This window comes from Dermacentor silvarum, chromosome 9 (genome assembly GCF_013339745.2).
Source record: "Dermacentor silvarum isolate Dsil-2018 chromosome 9, BIME_Dsil_1.4, whole genome shotgun sequence".
Classification (NCBI taxonomy): Eukaryota; Metazoa; Arthropoda; class Arachnida; order Ixodida; family Ixodidae; genus Dermacentor; species Dermacentor silvarum.
Genome location: NC_051162.1, coordinates 14,302,105 through 14,327,445, shown reverse-complemented (window position 1 = coordinate 14,327,445; position 25,341 = coordinate 14,302,105). Strand labels below are relative to the sequence as shown.

At 45.4% G+C, this 25,341-nt stretch overlaps 1 pseudogene; it reads right to left on the bottom strand.

Moving 5' to 3' along the window:
* LOC125940303 (uncharacterized) overlaps positions 1-24,754 on the bottom strand; it is a 30,491-nt pseudogene extending 5,737 nt beyond the window's left edge.
* Positions 24,755-25,341: the final 587 nt, after the last annotated feature.

Here is a 25,341-nt window from a genome sequence, read left to right as displayed (position 1 = left end):
AATGTTGAAGAACCTACCCTCTGATACGAAGAAAACCCTTGTCTGTCTGTATAACTCTATATGGACCTCCGGCGAGATCCCCTCTGCCTGGAAAGAGGCCATAGTGATGCCTATCCTGAAGCAGGGGAAGGATCCATCCTCTGTATCGAGTTATCGGCCCATAGCGCTAACAAGGTGTCTCTGCAAAGTCTTCGAAAAAATGATGAACCGTCGCCTATTACATTTCCTAGAATCAAACAGACTGCTTGATCCATACCAGTGTGGTTTTCGCGAGCGTCGATCCACCACTGACCACTTGATACGTATTGAGGCGCAGATACGCGAAGCTTTTGTTCACAAACAGTTCTTCCTGTCTGTATTTTTAGACATAGAAAAGGCCTACGACACCACATGGCGGTTTGGCATACTGAGAGACCTCTCCCACTTTGGTATACGTGGCAATATGTTAAATGTGATTGAGAGTTATCTGCTGAATCGCACATTCCGTGTTCGAGTTGGCAATGTTTTATCACGACCTTTTGTGCAGGAAACTGGTGTACGCCAAGGAGGCGTGCTCAGTTGCACACTCTTTATCGTTAAAATGAACACGCTTCGTGCTTCTTTACCACCAGCTATCTTTTATTCCATCTACGTGGACGACGTACAGATAGGCTTCAAGTCCTGTAACCTCGCAGTGTGCGAGGGACAGGTACAGCAGGGGCTCAACAAAGTGTCTAAGTGGGGAGAGGAAAACGGGTTCAAAGTAAACCCCCACAAAAGTTCTTGTGTTCTTTTCACCAGGAAGAAAGGTCTTGTTTCAGATCCAACTATCGAAATGTATGGACAACAAATACCTATGAACAAAGAACACAAATTTTTAGGCATCATACTCGACTCTAAGCTTACTTTCATTAACCACATAAAACATCTAAAGGCGAAATGCCTAAAACAATGAACTTACTGAACATTTTATCTCACACATCCTGGGGCACCGACAGGATGTGTTTAATGAACCTTCACAAGAGCCTCATTCAGTCACGATTGGACTATGGTGCCGTAGTATATCACTCTGCCGCCCCGAGCGCGCTAAAAATGCTAGACCCCGTCCACCATCTAGGTATCCGCCTCGTACACTCCGATCGTGATAATGATTTGAAGTGTGCAACGCTTTTCTATAATCGACCCTCTATGAGGCGGCCTTTCTCATTGCGTGTAAGAGAACTTAGCGAAGAGATGGATATCCCACTTATAGAACATCGCCTAATGCCTGCAGCTAAGCTTTCACCGCCCTGGGAGTGGCAGGTGATAGAATGTGATCTATCCTTTGTAGAGGTCACAAAGCACGCTCCCGAGCTCGAAATTGCAATGATTTCCGCGAACTTCAATCGAAGTACTCGTGCTCGGAATTCTATACCGACGCATCCAAGTCCCATGCTGGCGTATTTTACGCCGCTGTTGGCCCCTCCTTTTCTAAATCTGACGTATTGAACCCCCTAACAAGCATCTTCATCGCAGAAGCCTACGCAGTACTGTCTGCAGTGAAATATATAGAGAAATTGAAACTACAAAAGGCAATAATATTCACAGACTCGTTGAGTCTTGTAAAAGCGCTAACATCTTTACAAAAGCATAAAAATCCTGTTTTTATTGAGCTCTACTCACTCTAGTGTAACATTTACCAATCTCATAGACGTGTAATAATATGCTGGGTGCCTGGCCACAGAGGCATTGAGGGCAATGTGCTAGCAGACCAGTTGGCCACATCAACTACATCGCAAGCTAATAATCCTGCCGCTGCTATTCCCTCCACAGATCTGAAGCCTTTTTTGCGAAGGAAATTGCGAGGCCACTGGCAGCGCCTGTGGGACGCTGAAACAAATAATAAGCCCCACTTGATTAAGCCGCAGTTAGGGTTCTAGCCCTGTACAACTAAAACACGACGAACTGATGTCCTATTCTGTCGTCTCAGAATAGGACACACATATGGTACTCACAATTTTCTATTGAATGGAAATGATCCTCCAACATGCGGTAGATGTGGCAACAGGTTCACCGCCCTCCACGTCCTCCTGGAGTGTCGGGAAGCCGAAAGAGAAAGAAACATTTTTCTCTCGTATATCGTTATTGTGTCCCTCTGCATCCCGCTATGTTTCTTGGCAAAGAACCGCTTTTTAACACCAACGCAGTGCTCGCATTCTTGAAAGATGTTGTGCTACATGTTATTAGCCCAATAAGTTCATGGCGCATCCTCTCTCCAGAGGATGTTGTCATGATAGTTTTTTATAGCACATGCCTCCAGGCCCTTGTGTTAATGGGCTCTGTTTAGGCACTTGTGCTTCTGGTCAATTCTTGTATCTTTAATATTTTTTAAGTCGTATCATTCCTTTGCAATGCATTGTTCATGTCCATAGTACACATAATCAGTCATTGTCATAATTTTATTACTTATACATTTTACGCACTTTACAGCGACTGATTTTAGGCCTCTTTACAGCCATGCCACATCTAAAGATCATATAATTCCCTATTCATCTACCACTAACAAGCCATTACCATCGTCTTGGCGCTCTTTGGCCACATCTGGCCCTTGCGCCAATAAACCACAATAATCAATCAACCCGCCGCGCGATCGCCGATTTCGCTCGCCGCAAGGCCACCGATTCCCTTAGCCGCAAGCCCGCTGTTTCCCGCCGCTTGCCAACTCCGGACGCTACGCAGCGGAAAACTAACGACTGCAGCGCCCGGACGTGACGCTACATTCTCGACCCTGTCTCTAAATCCTCCTCTGACTGTTCCTACCCGCTCTAATTTGCTCGAACTCCAAGTCGAAGGTGTTATGTTACGGATTTTTTCGACACTGGTGCACATATCTCGGTGATGAGCGCTAGTCTTCGTGAGAAGCTGAAGGAAATCCTGACACCCGCCATGCTACGAACAGTAACAGTCGCCGATGGAACCACACCTGGTGTTGGAACGTGTAGTGCCCGCGTTATTATATCTGGCCATAGGACGAGCGCTCAGTTTCTTGTGCTTGCCCACACGACGTGATCTTGGGCATTGATTTTTCTCGACACATTCAGCCCTCGTCGACTGCGGCACCGGTGTCCTGCAACTTGAACTTCTGTCCCCGAGACTTCCTGCTAAGCCTACGCAACTGTGTTCTTTAGAGGTCGTGCGATTGCCGCCCCAATTCACTACTTATGTTCTTTTGACGCCCTCTCCTGCTCTCGCTGACGGGGATTACATTGCAGCCCCTATTATTGACGTCTTGGCACACAATGGAAGCCTACCACATATGGTTGTCGAAATTGTCAACAACGAAGCTTTCTACCATCCGGAATTACGCTTCCAACGTTGGCATCCCTCAACGACTGTCAAAATCTCCACACTAACCTCTGAGGCCCCTTTGAGTCCGACGTGCTTGCCCCCCCAGTGAATTCAACAAAATGATAGCCGCGGACATTTCACCTGCGCAGGCTGATGAGCTATGCCGTGTGTTAGCGTCGTGCCGGGAGGTTTTTGACTTCGACAACCGCCCACTTGGCCAGACAACGGTTGTCATGCTTCGAATCGACACCGGCGACGCAAACCTTATTCATCGCCGTCCGTAGCCAATAGGAAAATAATAATCGGGCAACGGTAACGCATTGGTGTCCTAAGGTTCTCATCGAAGACAGAAGCCCCGGCGTAGGGCTTTTAATGCTGATGAATAAATGAGACGAAGACAAGAGGGGGTATGGACAGCGCCATAAAAAAGATCAGTAGCAGGAAAACAAGGAGCAAAAAATAAATAAATGAACATTAACAGAAGGAAAACAAAACACAAAATTACGGTAACATTGTAACGCCGCACCGGAAGACAATAGAAGAAGTGGCGCGAGGTTTTTCGGGCACCGGCTGTTTCGGACCGTTCCATATCTTCTCTGCCCCTTTCATTCTAAATGAATCCATTCTACATCCGTCACAAGTGGTGGAGGTGCGGGGTACTGGACGCCCTCAAGCACCCAGTCCTACCAGATCTTCGCAGAAGCAGACGCCTGGCCGGACTACCACCAGAGTGAACAAGCATGGCCGACGCCCAAGCAGGCCGGTCAATGAACACCGCCGAAGAGGGCATCGATCAAGTCAACCTGAGACCAAGGCAACCGAGCTACTGGACGCCGGAGCCACGCATATTCTCCGGCAAAACAGATGAAGACGTGGATGACTGGCTGAGGCACTATGAAAGAGCAAGCCGCCATAACGGGTGGAGCACGTCCACGCAGCTTGTGAACGTTGCATTCTTTCTCGCCGGTACCGCTCTTTGGTACCGGACAATCATGAACATGTGCTGACTACTTGGGAAACTTTTGTCCAGGAACTGAAAGCCTGCTTTGGCGACTCGAATTCCAAAAAGAAGAAAGCGGAACACACGCTCTCGCGCAGAGCGCAATTGCCTGGCGAAACGTGTACAACGTACGTTGAAGAAATGTTAAAGCTATGCGGAATTGTCAACGCGAATATGTCCGATGAAGACAGTGGGACATCTGTTAAAAGGCATCGCCGAAGACGTGTAGAATCTTTTCTAATCACTAAAGAAAACCAGAACACTCCTTCCGAATTCCGGCAGCAATGTCGCGCGTTCGAAGCTCTAAAGACCCGCAGGATCTTACCGAAGTTCGGGCGCTTGGACAACGTTACCACAGTTGCAAGTATGGACGTAGCTACCTGCGAAGACATCGCCTCGATCGTGCGTCGATTGGTCAAAGATGAGCTAGCACGACTTCAGGGAGTAGACGCTGGTTATCAGTGCGCGTTTGACGAGTGCTTTCCCGATACACCGCCATCCTGGTCGCGAGAACGTCGCATTGAGCACCGACCGCCATCGGAAGAACCACACTTAAACAACACGAGCTTTCGGTCCCTCCCGGCGAATCTCAGTCGCCGCCACTCCTCACCAATCCGTCGTGATACTGCGGAGTACTACCCAACATCTCGACGTGTTCCTGCAGAATACTCGATGCCACGACATGCTCTTGCGGAATAATGCCTGGCGCCACACGTACCTGCTCCATTTAGTTCCAACCGCGACCTCCCTATCTGCTACGCCTGCGGTTTCGGAGGACATATTGCGCGCTATTGTCGCCGCCGCCCGCAGCGAGCGCCACGTTTTTCGGCGTACCCAGCTCGTGAGCACGAAGACGCGGCTGCGCAATTCGGAGTCCATCCTCTGCGACAACAGTGGTCATACCAATCGCTCGATGAGTCCCCTGTCTCCGAGCGCAGCCTTACACCGCCACCGACCAGAGTTCGCCGTTCGCTATCCCCGCGCCGTCGTAGGTCTCCTTCCCCGCCGCAGCTGGGAAACTAGGTGGTGCGGCCGATGGAGGTGCAGTCGCGGAACGGTCAGACTCGCTAATTCCTCCGTCTGTTGTGATGCTGAAGAGCAAGGTGTGTGTATGTATAGACGGTGTACAAACTACTGCTCTTGTCGATACTGGTGCCGCTATTTCTGTTATGAGCCTCCGCTTCAAAAATCCCCGCAGGGGCGTCTGCGTCAGCAGGCGTTTGGTGTGTAGCGACACCACGGACCCGAACACACGAGGGTTGGCCCCTCCCGCGATTAAACGTGCGCGGCTTAGCCGTGTCCGGGGAAAAGGGGATCCTGGGGGTTGAGCCGAAGCCGGGTGTTTGGACATTCATGGCCCCTCGGTGGAGGCAACACACCTCTTTGGCTCCCGCTTCGCGTAGACGGCCCTCCCGGACTGACCCACCCGGGGGAAATCGGTAGTCGCCTTTTCCTGTCTCTCTCTCCCCAATCTTCGTCTCGCTCTCACACACACCTCTTTGGCTCCCGCTTCGCGTAGACGGCACCCCCGGACTGACCCACCCGGGGGAAATCAGTAGTCGCCTTTTTCTGTCTCTCTCTCCCCAATCTTCGTCTCGCTCTCACACTTTTTAGCTTGTCCTGTCTTCTACTCTCTTCCATTCCTTTCATGTCTTCTCTCTAACCATATTTGGTTATAGTAGCGGCGTACGACTGGCGTCACGCAGACTTGTGCACAAGCTCTGCCGCGTCCCCTCGTTGGGCTCCGTGGTGGGCGGTCGGCGCTGTTGCCGAACTCGAACATTTTCTTATGGCAGCGCAAACCTCTGTTGTCTATGATCGGCCTCTGAAAAGAGGTCGCACCGAAGCAACGTTTCAGTTCTCCTTTCGGAACAATGTCCCACCATTCCCCAACTACCATGTAGTGCATAGTGAAAATAACATACCCGTAAGAAAGCTTTCACCATTTCTGGTGGCCAAATGCCTGAAAGACAAAATTGCATCAACATACAAAGCCTCAAAAATGTCTAGCGGGGACCTCCTCCTACAACTAAATGACAAAGATCCCAGAACTCCCAGAACTTACCAGAAAAGCTCCCAGAAATTACCAGCATTGGCGACGCGACAGTCACAATTTCAGCCCACAGAACACTAAATACAAGCAGGGGCGTGATATCCGAGGAGGACTTCCTTGGCTTGGGTGATGAGGAAGTGCTGGAGGGTTTCCAAGAACAAAACGTGACTAAAGTACAAGAATTTTCAGCCGCAGAAATGATCAATTCCGACAAAACATGTTATACTTAACTTTGGGACAAGAGAAATGCCTACCTCTCTGAATGCAGGATACGTAAAAGTAAATGTCAGACCATATATCCCCAAACCCAGACGATGTTTCAAATGTCAACGGTTTGGACATGCTTCACACGCATGCCGAGGACAAACAACCTGTGCTAAATGCAGCTCCAATGACCACCAATCTGACAATTGCACTTCTCCACACCGTGTTAACTGCGAAGGGGACCATCCAGCTTACTGGCGGTCTTGCCCTTGCTGGAAAAAAGAAAAGGAAGTGATTGCACTAAATGTTAAAGAAAAAATCTAGTTCTTTGAAGCAAGAATGCGATTGTCTTACCTTTCCACCAGAAGTTATGCCGATGTGACGCAGGTGGGGGTAGCGTCACAGAGGCCTCGGGAGTCCCCGAGCCCACGCACAGTGGTTCCGCAGTGACCCCTCCCGCCCCCGTCGTGGCAGCAGTCAGAGCTGCTCCATCGTCTTCGAAGGGCCCGCAGACACCAGTATCGCAAGGCCCTAAACTCAATCGAACTCCACGGCCCGAGACACGTGTCCCGGCGCCCAACTCTCGATCCTCCAGCGCATCTGAGAGAGCGATGGAGGTCGACGCAAAAACCCCGGTGTCGTCGACACCGAAGGACAAGCGCTCTCTCGAGCGCGCCAAGAGGGACAAAGTCCCAATAACCACGTTAATTAAGAAATTGATAACTTAAAGGTTATCCCTCCTTTCTAATAACCCTCTCCACACCTATGTCACCTAACATCCTATATCTTATAGAATCATAATGCCATTTTTTACCTTTATGTTTTAAATGGCTTTTATTATCCACTGGAACTGCAGAGGACTTTTACACAACTTAGGTGACATAAGAGATATACTGAATAACTTCTCCCCTGTGGCTTTCTGTCTACAGGAAACAAACTTATGTGACACAAACATTAATATCTTAAAAGGCTTCACCGTTGTACGGCGCGACCGTACCCAAGCTAACCGGCTTTCGGGCGGTGTGGCTGTGGTTGTGAAACACGGAATTCCAGCTAGAGCAGTAGCCATTAATAGCCACATAGAAGCCGCTGCTGTCACCATTTTAGCACATAAAACCCTTACCATCTGTTCTCTCTACATTCCTCCACACACACAGTTCACTGTAAGAGATTTAGACCTGATTTTAGACCAGCTACCGGAACCATTTCTGATAGCGGGAGATTTTAATGGGCATAATACACTATGGGGGAAAAAAACTGACCATAGGGGACAAACAATCGAAGATTTTATCCTAAGTAATGAACTATGCCTTTTACATACTGGTGCAGCCACGTACTGCTCCCCTAGCACAGGAGCTATGAGTTGCCTTGATTTGGCAATGTATTCCCCATCTCTGTTCACCGATCTTCATTGGACTGTAATAGATAATCCCTACGGTAGTGATCATATGCCTGCAGTCATAAAACTAACATCCGTACTGCCTATAACACTTTCTAGGCCACGCCGTTGGAAACGGCACGTAGCAAACTGGCCTATCTTCACTGAAAAAGCCAGTTTAGAAAAAGTGATCTTAGATGACCTAAACATAGACAAGGCGAATGAGAGGATTACTGCTTGCATAGTTGCTGCGGCTGAAGAAGCTATTCCCCAATCTTCTGGATTCTTAAGGAAAAAACTAAAACCTTGGTGGACGAATGAATGCACACAAGCTAAAAAACTTCAAAACAAAGCATGGGGCATCTTCAGAAGGTACCCAACACAAGATACTATTTTATCATTCAAAAAAGCGAAGGCGAGGTATATCCGTAGGCAAGCAGAAAAAAAATCATGGAAAAATGACATCTCATCAATTAACAGTTCAATAACATCAAAGAGAATGTGGTACCAGGTTCGCAAGTTTAGGGGCGACTATGCTCCCTACACAATCCCCATACTCTCTCAACTCCAGGCACGCAAACAAGTCTACAGGAACAAGTAGACATATTAGGCCAGCACTTCTACACCATATCTAGCTCGACAAACTAGTCCACAACATTCCTAAAACACAAACAGTCCGCCGAAAAACAAAAGCTTCCGACAACAGGAAGTTCAGATAGACCGTTTAATGTCCCTATAACACTCCATGAAATAAACAGAGTAATCTCTTCAGGTAAGAAAACAGCACCGGGTCCTGACAAAATACATTACGCTATGCTGGCCCATTTGTCCAAGAAAGCGGTGGAGGCCTTGTTGAGTTTTTTTAACACGATCTGGCAAACGGGTAAAATGCCTGCAGAGTGGAAAAAGGCTGTTATTGTTCCCTTCCTGAAGGCGGGAAAATCACCAAATACACCTAACAGCTACAGACCTATAGCACTAACAAGTTGCCTCGCTAAATCCTACGAAAGCATAATAAATATAAGACTAGCATACGTTCTCGAAACAGATAACTTACCAGATACTCACCAGTGTGGTTACAAGAAAGGCTGCTCAACAACTGACCATCTCATTCGTCTTGAACATACACTGCCTAGCGGTGTTTTTCGACCTAGAAAAAGCATACGACACCACATGGAGGTATGGCATTTTACAAGATCTAGCAACACTAGGAATACGCGGCAGAATGCTCAGCTGTCTGGCCGATTTTTTGTCAAACCGAACATTTCAAGTCCGTCTGGGAGCAACACTGTTCCGAGTCTTTGTCCAAGAAAATCGCGTCCCACATGGTTGCGTATTAAGCACCACTCTTTTCGTGGCGAAGATGAACTCCATCAATTCAGTTATACCGCCCAACATTATGTACTCTTTATACGTCGAGGACCTTCAAATTGCATACCGTGCCTCGGGTATGTCTACATGCGAAAGGCAAATCCAGATAACAATTAACAAGTTGACGCAATGGGCCGATAAAAATGGATTTCGGTTTTCTACACAAAAAACTGTGGCAGTGGTATTTTCACAAAAAAAGGGGTTACACCCTGAACCAGCTCTCAAATTAAATCCAAACCCGTTACCAGTTAAACACGAACAATCGTTCTTAGGAATCATTTTTGATAGTAAATTAAACTTCATCGCGCATATTAACAGCGTAAAAACTAAAGCAAACAAAGCGCTTAACATCCTGAAGGTCCTATCACGTAAGCATTGGGGCGCCGACCGAACTTGCCTGTTGCGTATTTACCGCTCCGTCGTGCGCAGCATTCTTGACTACGGTTGCATAGTTTACGGGTCAGCAAGGCAGTCTTACATCAAACGTCTTGATCCCACGCACAACGACGGACTACGCTTAGCAACTGGTGCGTACAGGACCTCACCAGTAGAAAGCTTATATGCCGACAGTAACGAACCCTGTTTGGAGCACCGAAGAGCCTTGCTTACAATTTCATACGTGCTTAGAATCACAGCTCTACCTAGTCATATATGCCACACTCTTGTTACTTACACCACACACAGAACACACTATGCTAACAAACCACATAGCGTGAGACCACTTATCCTTCGATTCGAAGATATGTGCCAAAGCTACAAAGTCGCCGAAAGACCAAACAGACTCCCCCCATGGTATGATTACGCATATTCTTGCGATTTTACTCTAACATGCCACAAGAAAAAAGAAACACCGCTTGAACACATAATGCAAGATTTCTTAGAATTACAAAATAAATACAATGACTACACCGAGTTTTACACTGACGGTTCCAAGACAAATGAACATGCTGAAAGCACAGTTGTATCGGAACACTGGGAAAATCGTCTTAGGTTGCCGCAGTCTGCTACGGTTTCTACAGCCGAAGTATATGCCAACAAGCGGTTTGTGATCAATGCCAAGAATCTCTGTGAATCACATTTTAATAACATGTCCAGCGTTCGAGGAAAAAAGGCAGAAATATTTTTATGAACTTTACAAAACACGAACACCACTTCATCCTTCCCTGATCCTAGCTGAAAACGCAGTTGTATCTTTAGACGATGTTTTTAAGTTCTTAGATGAAACAGGGTTCTTAAACTTAAAATAAATGTTCGTTGCTTGAAGCACTTTCACCAAATTATATATATATTTTTTTCATAATACGCATGGCGCATCATAGCCTTAGTTGCTTTTGCGCCACAAAACCCTACATAACTAACTAAATAACTTTACACATAGGCGAAAGCGATATTACGTCGACCAATGGACAAATTAGGATCCTCGGAGCACAGATTGCTAGTTGCAACAGCCCCCAGGTATGGACTCGCACACTAAAGCAAAAATGGAGACCGCTATTGCACATGGTTAGACCAATATAGGCTCCGTACAGTGAAGTTTGCTGCGATTGGTGCGCCATCTGTCGCAGCGCCGCCAACAATAATGAGACGGCCAAAGTGCGCGGGGGTATTCGTAGGCGTGGCGTCGATGGTGCTGTTCGGTCTTTTCTGGCGTTGAGACAATGTCATCCTTCAGCTCGACTAATTCGAATCCATCGACTGAAAGCGTACGGAAAAGGAAGAGGAACAAGTGCCGGTACTGCTGCTGCGTAAAAACTACCACAGCCACGAAGGCCAGCCTGGCGTGAAATTGTATACCGATTTCCTGGCCGCCCGTGAGAACAAGAACGACGAAAAAGATGGATTGTTGCTGTTCGAAGAGTTAAGTAATTGTGAAAACAGCGTTTTGCTAGTGTCAATGTAAACTATATGCTTTAAGGTCTATCCAGGTCTAGCTGCTTGAGGTTCTGCAACTGTATTTGTGTGCTTAGCGCGGTTGGAAGTGTATGGAGCACGTTTTGCACAGCAAGCTTGCGTAGCGCGAAATTTTACGCGCGAATTTGCGCCTCAAATGCTCTTGTAGGCTGCATGCGAATCTTTGTTGATTGCTTGCAGTCCGGTAATTAACTGTTAAATTGCGTTTTTCTGTGATACTTTCAGCGAAGTAAGTAAACTCGGTTTGCGTTGATTTTGGGGGTAGTGATGGTGCGTGTAACATCTAAACTTCAAATGCCTTCACCAAGTGGCGCCCGCCGTGAGACTGCTCGCTCTCGTCAGCGCTTTGTGGCGTGTTTGCCTCGTTTACCTTCTCGTGAAGAAGTCATTCGGTTACTGCATGTGCGCTCTTGCTTGCAGCCGCATGCATAGGGCACTTTGGCGTCAGTATAAACTGCGTAGTATTCGCAATCATGCTCCTCTTGTTTTCTTCGGCGAGAATGACGGCTCGCCGTGGATGCCGAAGCAGGCGAGCAGGATCTGCTCCAAACACTTCGTGAACGGCGGAGTAGCCAATAAAGGAAAAATCAACACCTAGAAACGCTTCATTTATAGATTTGCAAAAATGCGTTTCTGCGCACGTCGGCCACGAAATGAACGAAATACTGCAAATAGCAGAGCTGCAGTTGGACATTTCTGTGACCACGCACCGGAATACCTGGCAACGTAGCAAAAACGACGTGTAATCACCGAATGTCGATTTGGGACTGTTCTCATTCAAAAAACGTCGCGGTAGCATAATCTTGGTTTGAGCTAGTTGCAATGCGCCGCACGCTCCCGTCCTGTTTGTGTGTTCTTCGTCTTCGTTTAACTTGCACCGCAGATTTTCCTCCAATATGTCGTGGTAGCGTGTGCGCTTCCGCTTATGCGTCAAAACCACTTGCTGATATAAAAATGCATGCATGTTCTCCCTACCTGCAAGGAAATGTCGTACACTTGTTTCCCTTGCTCAGAGTGACCGACGGCGCCCTCAAGTCGGCGCCGTCGGTCTCCTTGACGTCGTAAACGTGGCCCGCCACATACAGCTTGTCTCCTTTGTCGAGTATAGGCGCACGTAAGTAATTTTCAATACAGCTTATCGGCTTAAATCCGTAAAACAACACATGCGATATTTTGAACGTCACGCGCGCGTTGAAACACGTTCAGTTGCTGCCGCGGGGCTCGGAGCGGCCGTCTCAGTGTTTCACATTCCTACCACCATTGGCGCTGCACGGCGTTTTGCCGTATTCCGTTGTAGCGCCCTCTGTTCACTGTACGGAGCCTATTGAGCAAGTATGGCGGAGCGCGTCAGAAAGCGTGCGAAACGCTGGCAAAAGCAGTCGCGGTTGGAACGATTCATTACGGGGCACCCGTGTACGAATTCTCTGAACGAGACCTCGGCGACATCGAAAAGTTACACAGGGCCATCCTCCGTACTATCACTGGGCTACCGAATCGCACGAGGAACGACGACCTGCTCAAGCTGGTAACGATTCCACCCATACGGGACCTAATCAATGAAGCACGAATTCAAATGCGATCCCGGTTGGAAAACACGACTTAGGGAAAACAGATCATGGCATGGGATAAACAAGTCCATGTGAAGCGAGAGCCCGCGGAAGCGACCATAACGCCACCATGGGAAGCACCACTGGGCACTACTGGAGGCAACAACGCCCTATCGCCAGACGAAACGCGGAAGCTAGAAAAATATTTGAAAAGAGATTAGAACTAAGAAAGCCACAGCACACCATTGAAATCTACACGGACGCTGCAATCAAAAACGACATGGCAAGCATGGCCTGGGTTAGCACATCTGCACCCCAACACAATGGCTATCACACATGTCAGCTTCCCGGGGGTGCAACCTTGCACGCAGAACTTTTAGCTATATGGGGATCGGTCAACATCATTCCCATTTACATGGGAGACATTGTAGAGTAGAGTGTGCGAAATAATTATCGGATCCTAACTGACTCGTACGAAGCGGTGGCCGAATTAACGGTGCCTACGACAGATGAAGCTGTGGCCAACGACACCAGAAAAAAAGGTAAAGAGAATACTGGACAATGGGACAAATGTTGAAATCATATGAACACCGGGGCACACCGGCACGGATGGGGTAAAGGCAGCCGCTCACGCAGTTGCCGCGCAAGCGGGTGGGCTTGATTACACGTACAGCTACACACACTCCATTTCCTCGCCAAACCCCGCGGATCCATACCGAAAGATATTGGCCGAAGGCTCTCCTAGCAGAGCACTGATGCATTACATTCGCACTAAAAAATAAAAGCAGACAGTAAACGGAAAGTATTAGAAGCTATACCAGTACATGTGTTTTACAAGGGCGGCCTTACTCGCACGGAAGAGGTTTTTTTGAACAAGGTTATGGCCAACGCTGCATACACCCCACGCATACTTGAGAAATGGCACCAAACCAGACAAGCTACGACTGCGAACACTTACACCCGATGCACACATTGTCAGGAGTCATGCAGAGCAGACTTGCAACACCTCATTTGGAACTGTGCAGCTTTTTCACAAGGGTGATCCAACATTGAACATTTACTGCACGGAGATATTAGAACACTAGGAATTGGAATACAAGCTAACCCTGAAACACAGAAAGCCATTGCGACATATGGCAGACAAAGTGGCTTGTTTCGAGTAGTGTAGAAGGGGTCGACCAGCCCGTGCGAGAGCGGCGGAACTGAAAATGCACCTGTGTAATGCATAAAGCGGGAGATCAAAGACTGAGATGAAGATGTGCCTCAGCCAACAATCCGGGAACCCACATTCCTTTCCCACCTAATCCCCATTAGTGGCCTAGAGCCGTCCCCTTCCTTAAAATAAAGGCTTTATTCATTCATTCATTCTTGTGTTGGTCAGTGGAGTGCTACAGGATGCTGTGGACATTGGTGCAATTTGCTAACTGTGTGTTCTTTGATTGGGTCCTACTTTAGGACATGCTTCAAGTCAGGACATGCTTCAAATCAGTGCTTGCCTTTCAAAGTAAAAGTTTGTGCTGCATTCGCGCAATAAAAGCCCATTTTTGAATAGGTGTTCCGTGGTTCGATTAAAATAGAAAGCGAAGCGCCCGTGCTCCGTCAGTGGCGTGACAAGCGGGCGGAGGGGGGGAGGGTAACGGCGGGATTTCATTGAGTTGCGGCACCCAGCGCTACAGCGCCGTGTCCGCGTTATCTTGCTTCCACTGGCGTGCTCCCTTCAGCGGCTGCGTTTTCGAAAGGCAGAGCGTATCGACGCAAAAGGCTTCGGCGCCACCCTCTGCGCGCCGACGACTGCGGCGCAGGATGCCAAGAAATTAGCCAGTTCGTTGCCGAACACTCCACTGTGCCCATGGTCCTGGTAAAGCAGAACAGTCGTCGAGTGCGAGATGTCCAGCAGAAGTGCTTTAATGGTGACAACCCTCGGGTCCGCGGCAGTGGGCGCCGACAACGTGTCCCCGCAGGGGCGTCTGCGCCAGCAGGCGTTTAGTGTGTTGCGACACCACGGACCCGAGCACACGAGGGATGGACCCTCCCGGGTCTAACCGTGCGCGGCTTAGCCGTGTCCGGGGAAAAGTAGATCCTGGGGGTTGAGCCAATGCTGAGTGCTTGGACCTTTATGGCCCCTCGGCAGAGGCAACACACCCCTTTGGCCTCGGCTTCACGTAGACGGCACCCCCGGACTGACCCACCCGCGGGAAATCGGTAGTTGCCTCTTCCTGTCCCCCTCTCCAATCTGCGGCTTTCCCTCTTTCTTTCAATCTTTCCTGTCTTCTCCTCTCTTCTATTTACTTCCGACTTTCCAGGCAGCGAGGGTTAACCTTGTGTGGTGCAACCAACCTTGGCTGAACATATTTGGTTATAGCGGCAACGTACAGTTGGCGTCTGCATGACTTGCTTCCTATATGTCCTGCGGTGTCCCCTGGTTGCTCCATGGTGGGTGGCTGGCGTTTCTGCCGAAATTTAGATAGACTTATGGATCGTGCTTTCCCCAAACTCCCTGATCGCCCCCAGAAACTGGGGCGCACCGAAGACGTTTTCAAGTTTTTTGGTCACCAAATAGAGAATTTCCCGCGCTACCATGTAAAGTACACAGTGAAAGACCACAGAAGACTGTGAGGATTATCTCACCGTTCCTCGTTTCCAAATGTATGACAGAAGTTATAGGCCCAGGCTACAAAGCAACTAAGTTGGCCAGCGGTGACCTCCTCTTGGAGCTCCGCAACAAAAAACAGTATGAAAAGCTGCCTAAACTAGTCTCTTTCGGACAAATCCCAGTTACGGTCACCCCTCACTGTACCATGAACACCATCCGTGGTGTAATCTCAGACGATGACATATAATGGAGCTCACTGAGCAAGAACTTTTGGAAGGACTCAAAGAACAGAGCGTGGTTAACGTAAAACGAATTAAGATGAGGCGCGATGGAAAGTAAATTCAAACGAAACATGTTATTCTTACCTTTGGTTCTAGTGTGCTACCCGAGACCATCGAGGCCGGGTATGTCAAGATCCGTGTCAGGCCATACATGCCTAACCCGCTCCGACGTTTTAAATTTTTAGCGATTCGGGCACAGTTCACAGAACTGCCGAGGCCGTCAGACTTGTGCAAAATGCAGTGCCAATGAACACTTTTCTTAAACATGTCAAAACGCTCTCCACTGCGTGAACTGTGATGGGGAGCACGCCGCATATTCACGGTCCTGCCCATCCTGGAAGAAGGAAAAAGAAATTGTCACAATCAAAGTCAAAGAAAATATTTCGTTCAAAGAGGCACGCAGGCGGGTGTCATACCTGCCAAAGAACACCTTTGCCGAAGTGGCGCGTCCGGGGGCAGCGTCGCAACGGCTTCCGGCGGCTGTCCGGCCGACTCACAGTGAGCCGGCAATGACGCTATCCCCCCCCCCCCCCCCCGGCGGCTGCAGCTAGCGCTGCTCCGCCAACTCACAAGAAGGGGCCATCGACCTCCGGGCTGGCGGCCTCCAGGGCCTCGTCCCTCGAGGCGAGGCCTTCTCGTCACACCAACCGCTCGCAAGAGCGCGTGTCCAGCGCCTCACAAGAGGCGATAGACACAACAGCCGGCCAGACGGCGCCACCAGCGCCTCAGGAGCGGAGAGAATCTCGCGATCGCTCCAAAAAAGAAAAATCCCGCATCACAGGGCCCGACAAGGGCTCTGTAGCTTAAGTTAGTCTCCTTTACACACAGCACAAAAACACTTTCAACATGAATACACAAATAATACAATGGAACGTCAGATGACTCCTCCTACACAACCATGATGACGTCAAAGAAATCCTACACAAGTTTAATCCGAAGGTGCTGTGTGTTCAGGAGACACACCTTAAATCTACACAATGCAAATACGCCATCTTTCGCAAAGACCGCGATGACACCTTCGTGTCATCCGGCGGTGTTGCTATCTTAGTTGACAGAGGTGTTGCCTGTCGAGAACTGAAACTTCGTACGCCCCTAGAGGCAGTTGCTGTCCGAGGGGTATTGTTTCACAGGCTAGTCACTGTTAGCTCTATATACATCCCTCCTAATTATCAACTTAATAAAACTGAATTTCAGAACTACATAGATGAACTTCCGGCACCATACATAGTTGTCGGAGATTTAAACGCACATAACACATTGTGGGGAGACTCTCGTTGCGATGCGAGAGGACGCCTAATTGAAAACTTTCTCTTTTCTTCAGGAGCATGTTTACTTAATAAGAAAGAGCCAACTTACTACAGCATGGCGCGCAACACATACTCCTCCATAGATTTAAGTATCGTGTCGAGTACACTGATTCCGTACCTGGAGTGGTCCGTTCTGAAGAACCCTTTTGGGAGCGACCACTTCCCAATCATGTTAAAACTGACAAAACAAGATCTATGTACCTCACACATTCCCCGATGGAAGGTTGACTCGGCTAACTGGGAACGTTTCCAAAAACAAACGTATTTAAGCAGGGACGATATTGCCTTTTTAAATATAGACGATGCTGTAGCATATATAACGGGCTTTATAATTGAGACTGCCACAACATGCATCCGTCAAACTAACGGACTGGCTAATAAACGTCGTATCCCGTGGTGGAACGAAGAATGCAAGGAAGCACGGAAAAATCAAAACAAAGCTTGGGGACGACTTCGCGACTCTCCAACCGCCGAAAACTTGATTAGTTTCAAACAAATAAAGTCCCAGGGTAGAAGAAGACGTCGACGTGCTAAAAGGGAGAGTTGGGAGAAGTACATCTCCAGCATAAATTCTTACACGGATGAGACGAAAGTGTGGAATCGAGTAAATAAATTAAAAGGCCGGGAGGTACACCCACTCCCCTTAGTAAAGTACTCAAGGAGAGAGCCAGGAAGATCAGGGTGGTTGTCTGGGCGAACACTTTGAATATATCTCCAGTGCGTCCCACTACACACAAGCATTTCTGATGTTCAAAGAACGTGAAGAGCGACAGCCCCTGAAACGTAAAGGCTCATCGAGTGACTCCTACAACTATCCATTCACTTTAACTGAACTGAAAGCATCCCTCGCTTGCTGCAATAACTCGGCGCCAGGCGGTGATCGTGTCATATATGAAATGATTAAGCACCTGAATCCTGAAGCGCTGAAAACACTCCTGTATCTTTTCAATGTCATGTGGGCGGATGGATATATCCCGTCCTCGTAGAAGGAAGCTATAGTCATTCCCGTGCTTAAACAAGCTAAAGACCCATCCCTAGCCAACAGCTACAGGCCAATAGCGCTAACAAGCTGCCTGTGAAAACTATTCGAAAAAATTATAAACAGGCGCTTAATCTGTTTCCTTGAAAATAACAAACTACTAGACCCCTTGCAATGTGATTTCAGGGAGGGTATGTCCACAACAGACCGCCTTGTTCGCATTGAGTCTTGTATTAGAGATGCTTTTATACATAAGCAGTTCTGCCTCTCAGTGTTTCTCGACCTAGAAAAAGCTTACGACACGACATGGCGCTACGGCATTCTCCGAGATCTCTCGGCGATGGGTGCCCGTGACAACATGTTAAATACAATCGAAAGTTACCTATCTAATCGCACATTCCGCGTAAGAGTGGGCACCGCTTTGTCTAAGTCATTCACCCAAGAGACCGGTGTGCCACAGGGAGGGTGCTTAGTTGCACACTATTTATTGTAAAAATGAATTCCCTGCACACCGTCATTCCACGCACAATGTTTTATTCCATTTATGTCGACGATGTGCAAATAGCCTTCAAATCATGCAATATTGCCATCTGCGAACGACCAGTACAGCTGGGAACAAACAGATTGTCCAAATGGGCAGATGATAACGGCTTTAAAGTAAACGCCCAGAAGAGCACTTGCGTACTTTTTACAAACAATAGAGGCATAACGCCTGTCCCCAGTATACGAATCAAAGGAAATGCGCTCTCTGTGAGCAGCGATTATAAGTTTCTAGGCATTATTTTAGATGATGATGATTGTTGGAGTTTAGTGGCGCAAGGGCCAGGTTTTTAGTTCGCAGTGAAGAGATGAATTCAAAGAAGTAGATGTGACGTGGCTGTAAAGGGGCCTAAAATAGTCGCTGTAAAGTGCGTAAAATCTACATGTAATAAGATAATGGCAATGACTAGTGACGTGTACTATGAACATAAAAGATGCATTGCTAAAGAATGATATGATATAAAATATATGTCAGATATAAAATTGTCAAGAAACACTACTACCTAAACAGAGCCCTTGAAACACAAGGGTCTGGAGGCATGTGCTTATACAAAACTACCATCAAAGCGGCATCCTCTGGAGAGAGGATGCGCTATGAATTTATTGGGCTTATAACATGCAGGACCACGTCGTTTAGGAAACAGGACTGCTTTGGTGTTAAACAGCGGTTCTTCACCAACATATTGGGATGCAGAGGGACGTGATAGCGGTAAGCTAAAGGAAAATGTTTTTTTCTGTCTGTTTCGGCATCCCGACACTCCAGGAGAACGTGGAGGACGGTTAGCCTCTCACCACATCTACAGCAGGTTGGTGGTTCATCTCCGGTCAGCAAAAAAACTATGGGTGCCATATGTGTGTCCTATTCTGAGACGACGGAATAGGACATCAGTTCGCCGCGTTCTCGTTGCGGAGGGCCAGAAACCTAACTGTGGCTTAATCAAGTGAAGCTTATTATTTGTTTCTGCATCCCACAGACGTTGCCAATGGCTTCGCAGTTTCTTACGCAAGAAAGCTTTCAAATCTGTTGCAGAAACTGTGGCTGTAGGATTAATAGCGTGCGATGTTATTGACGTAGCCATTCGGTCAGCTAGCACATTACCCTCAATGCTTCTATGGCCAGGCACCCAGCATATAATGGTATGGTATGGTATGATAAACTTTATTCAGGTCCTGAAGATCAACCCTTAGGATGACGCAGGCGGCTCCCACGTCGGGACAGAAAGTGAGTGAGGCAAAGAACTGCCTCCCTGCTCCACTAAAGTATCGCAGGTTGGAGGATATGAAGATAGATGAAAAAGAAAAAGAAAGAGAAAAAGAAAAGTGAAATGTGATGAAAAAAAAAGAAAGAAAGAGTATAAGTAAGATGTTGAAATGGGAGGGATAGAAAATGTAAAGGGTAGGAGAAATTTAATTGGTAGGAAAAGGATAAAGATAGAGGGAAGAAAGTGAAAAGATTGAGACTATCACCATCAGCGACCCCAGCCAAGGGAACGGGCCTGGAAGCGGGCATTTATTGAACACAATGTTTATACATAAAATAGATAAGTAAAATTTTAGTCGTCTTGACTTACAAAACATTACTTCTTTTCTTCATTCTGTGATGTACGTCTTCTTTGTTTCTTCGTTTCTTCTGTTCTTCTGTGAACTCTTGGCATAGAAGACATATATTGTTAGTCAATTATTAGTGTTGTGGTTTTGGTTTTCATCATTATTTTGCAGTGGCTATCACTAGGAGTGTTTGGTTTAAATAATTAGGTTATAGGTAGTTACAAGATAAAATGGTTTTAAGTTGTTTTCTTTTATTGTAGAAGTTTGTCTATGTTTTCGTGTTTTGACTTGGTTTCACTTGTCTAGGCGAGTAGGTGGGGATGACTCCCTCTACTATGGACGTTCACCTCTCGCTCTATAACAAGTGGTTGTTTATTGTATATGTAATGAATTGTGTGTTGTTTACTATATAAAAAAATTTACACCTGGGGGTTTTGTTCGATTATTAATTCAACCATTCTTTCTAATATTTCAAAAGTTTTCTTTTCTTTGATTATCTCTGGTTTTCGTTTAGCTATTTGTTTTCCAAGCATTTGCTCTAACTTGTTGCGTTCTTCTTTGACAGTAGGACAATTTTCTAGGTAGTGATCAAAACTGAGACATTGTTTTTGGCAGTGACATTGAACATTTTCTTTAATATTGAACCTTTGGAAGTAGAACGGAAACCTCCCGTGTCCTGATATTGCTTGGGATGAGTTAAAGTTTGTTGGGAAGTGTGTAGGAATATTATTTACATTTTTAATCCACTCGTATGCGTAACTATTTTTGCCTTCCTCATTCCAGAGATGATTCCATCTGTCATTTACTGTTTTGTTCAGATTCTTTTTGATGAACTTCTTTGTTATTGGTAAATTTATTGATTCTCCCATTTTTGTTGCTTCCTTTGCAAGCTCATCCGCTAAAGTGTTTCCTGGATCACCGCTATGACCCTTGATATGAAATAGTTTCACTTTGTTTTCTTTTGTTTTCAGTTTTGTTTTAATGTCTGCGATGACCGGATTCTGATTTAAAGGATTATTCAAGGCTTGTAAAGTAGACAGACTGTCTGAGTATATTTGAACGTTACCCTGTAGTTTTGTTTCTTCCATATATTCTAATACTTTTAATACTGCTACGGCTTCGGCTTCAAAGTTCGTACTATACTCAGGGAGTTTATATCTTTTCATGTAGCTAACATTGCCTGTTTTATCAAAAACTACGAAAGCTGCCCCAGTTGCTCCACTTGTCGAAGAACCATCCGTATATATTTTGAAATCTGGTGTTTCTTTTGTATCTGTTTAGTATTTAAAATATAATTTCTCTGATGGATGATTAAGCCAAACGTCTATTTTACTAACGACTTGATTTGAGGTAAATGGCGTTTCATTCCAGATAAAGTTTTTTTCATGGCAAAATATGTCATGTACTTCTTTTTCCTTCTCAATAGTGAGAAAAATTGGTGGGATGTTACACAATATGTTTAGGGTTAAATTAGAGGTTGTTCTAAATGCCTTGGAAATCATAATGAGAGGAATTCTTTGAATCGCTCTTAGTTTTTTAAGGATTATTGTTTTATTAGAGTACCAAACAGGTGCTCCGTATACTATCATTCGTTCTATTCCTTGCTTATAATTTTTTCTTAACCTCTCCGCGCTTCCCATATCATTTCCTCTAAGTATTCTTCCTAGTTTGTGAGTGATATCGTATACTTTTTGTTTAGTATATTCTAAGTGCGGAATGAAGGACATGGTTGGGTCAAATATTACACCTAATATTTTCATTTCGTTTACTTTTTTTAATCTGCGTCCACCTAGAATTATCTGTGGGGAATGACTGGAGTATTTTTTACCTATTAACATGAATGCTGATTTTTCTGAATTAAATGCAATTCCTTTTTGTTCAGACCATTGTTGTAATTGTGCTAGTGTACTATTCGACTTTCTTTCAGCCTCCGTTCTGGAATGGAATTTAACTACAACGACGATGTCGTCTGCAAATGCTTGTATATGGACGTCTAGGTCTGTTTTTATTTGTAAGATATCCGAGATGACTAGATTCCAAAAGAGAGGACTCAAAGGTGAACCTTGTGGTGAGCCTGTTTTTAATGTTTTTGTAATGGAGATGTTGTCACTTTGGTATGTTATTTCTCTGTTCCTTAATATATTGTGTGCCAACGCTATTAGGTTTTGATGACATTTGTATTGTTCTAATTTTTCCGTAACATTGAGCGCTTTTATGGAATTAAATGCGTTTTTAATATCTAAGGAAATTATTAGGGCATTAAATCCGTCGAGTTTTGCTTGTTGGACTCTCTTTTTTATTTCTTCTAATGCCAATGTTGTGGATGTTCTATGAGTAAAGCCGTACTGGTGTCTTTGAAAAAGATTTCGCGTATAAAGAAAATAATAAATTCTGTCCTTTAACAATTTTTCAAGGATTTTACCAAAGACAGAATTCACAGCTATTGGTCTGTATGCAGTTTCGTCTTTTTTATCGCCTGATTTATCTTTGGGAATTAGTATTATTTTTGACCTTTTCCATTCTTTAGGGAAGTATCCCGTTTCTAAGCATGCGTTAAAGAGATTTATGAAGAAGTTTTTATGGGCATTGTATAATTTTTGGACAAATACTGTCCTTAAGTTGTCAGGACCTGGAGCTACATTTGTTCTCAAGTTTTTAACTACGCAATCAATTTCTATTTCTGTGAAAGGTACATCTTGACTTATAGTGTTTCTTCTATTTGTTTTGTCTTCTTCCGTGCTTAAATTGGTGTAATGAATTCCCTTATTCAGATTTTCTTGTATATTAGTTGTGTGGCTTTCTTCTATTTCTATTTCCTCTGTATGGCTTTCATCGACTGTTGGACAGGTCGGAAAGAGTTTATCTAAAATGTAGCTTATTGTTTCTTCCAGGCTTGTAGTGTTTTCACCATTCTCTTTTTTGAGGCTAGTAAACATTATTTTTGTTTTTAATTGGTTTCGCGCTATTTTATATGGTAGGTTGAAAGGGTTACGTGTAATTTTTTTACATGTGTTTTGCCAGCTTTTGTTTTTCGCGTTTTCTATCATATTATTGTATACGTCATGTTCTCTGTAATATTCTTTTTTGAACTCTAATCTTAGATCTCCTTTTGCTCTTTGATACCTTCTTCTTTTAGCTCGTACTTTTTTCCTTTCTATCTCTAACTCTTCTGACCACCAAGGATTAGGTTTACTTTTTGGTGGTTTTTTCTTTTTGGTGTATTTCTTCTCTAATATTTGTAATTTGTTATAAAATGTCTTTATGATTCTTTTGATATCTTCTTCGAGGTTTATATGGCCTTGTACCGCTTCGTACCAGTTGTCATTTATCATTTCTTCCATTATTTTTTGTTGGCCTTTAAGAGTAATACCGACCTCTTCCTGAGTTATACTGCTTGATATTATAATACTAATATATCTGTGATCACTGTTATTGAAGTTTTTAATACTTCCCAATTTGATATATCTTCTACAAGATTTTGGTCTGCTATTGTTAGGTCAATCCACCCTTTCGCTCTATTTGTTATAAATGTGGGCGGTGAATCTTTATCATTAATTATGTATAGGTTGTTCCTAATTGTAAAGTCTAGGACTTGGTCTCCTCGGAGATCATTATTTTTACTACCCCATATGTTATTTTTTGCATTGAAGTCTCCCATTATCAATATGTTTGCATAAGAAATATTTTGGACTATTCGCTCGATTTCGAGTATGAGTGGATTAATATCTTCCTGGGGTGGACAATAGCAATTGACAATTAGTATTTCCTTTTCTCCTTTACCTACTCTTAATGCAATTATTTTATCTTCTATAAGTATTGGAAAAACTATCATATCATAATTATGTACTATAACTGCTACTTTTGGATTAGTTGTGTTTGCTATTATTTTATGTTTCACTGGGAAGCCAATTATTTTCTTTTCAAGGAAGTATGGTTCTTGAAGGACAGAAATGTCATGTCCCTCTTCGTCAAAAAAGTTTCTTAATGATTGTGTTGCTTTGTAAGATCTAGCCAGATTTGCCTGTATTATATGTATTGAATTGTTATTTTTGTCAGGTACGTGTGTTTGTATATGTTTTCGTACTGTTCTCGAGTCATGTACGTGTTTGAACGCCATTTTGACTGTTTCGGATTTCCTTGCGCTCTATCTAGCACAAGCGAGACATAATTCGTCTTTTCTCACTCTGTAGCTTTTCTACATACGTAGGACATTCCCACGCCATCATGGAATGCTCTGTGTCTTCCAGTCCTTCTAGTGAGCATATTCTACAATGTGATTCTATGTCGCAGTCTTGGTGACGGTGACCATTCTTTCCACAATTAGCGCAGCGTAGTGGCCCATCACATTCAAATGCTGTGTGTCCATATGCAGCGCATTTAGTGCATCGTGGTAGAAAGATATGGTCATATATTGGGCATCTTGTCCACCCGATGTTCAAGGCTTTTCTTTGGCCCATTGCGTCTACTCCTTTTCGGTTCAGCCCAAGAATCACTGTCTTGCCATTCTTTCCTTCCCATGTTTTCTTGACCATGATGTCCTCTGTCGAGCAATTCAGGCGGTTTTGAGCAATGATCCTCTCAGGAAGAGTCTCAATGTCCAATTCCTCCTCCACTCCAACCACCTTGACTTGTAGCCTGTTTTGTTTTGGCTGCTTTACTGTAAGTGGCCTCAGGTCCTTGTCTTTTTCGAGAATTCGCATCAGTTTGTCAGATGCTTCTTTGGATGAAGTGGTCATGACAATCCCTTCCCTTCCTGGTCGCATTTGAGCGTCTTCTATTCCCGTATGAAGGGGGTCAACTTTTTTCTTAATTAACTCTGCCACTTCTTTCTTCTGTAATGAGCTGGAAGTGACTATAACTGCATATGTTGGCTTCGGCTTTCCTTGTGTCGAAGCTCCTTCCCTATGACCATGATTTGTGGTGTCCTGTTTTTCAGTAGAGCTTTGTTCAAGTTCAACTTTCCTCTTTTCTAGTTCTTCAATTCTTCCTTTCTGGAAAGCTAGTTCTTGAGCTTGCTCCATGACGAGGTTTTTCAATCTTGCCTGTTCGGACAAGATAGCCTCGATTTGGTGTGCAACCTCTTCATCTCCACCTGTAAGGTTGGAGATTTTTATTAAGGCCTTCAATGTAGCCTTGTCGGCTTTCGTTAGCCTTGCAAGGACTGAGGTCTTTTCAGGCTTGTTGCTGGTTTTCGAAGTCATAGAAACTACCTCCTCTTCTGGGTGGTGTACTTTATCTTCTTGGGTAACACCCGTTTTCCACTGTGGTGGCCTTTGGGATTCCTCACTGTCAGAGAATTCCCTCTGTGTGGATGCTCCTGGTT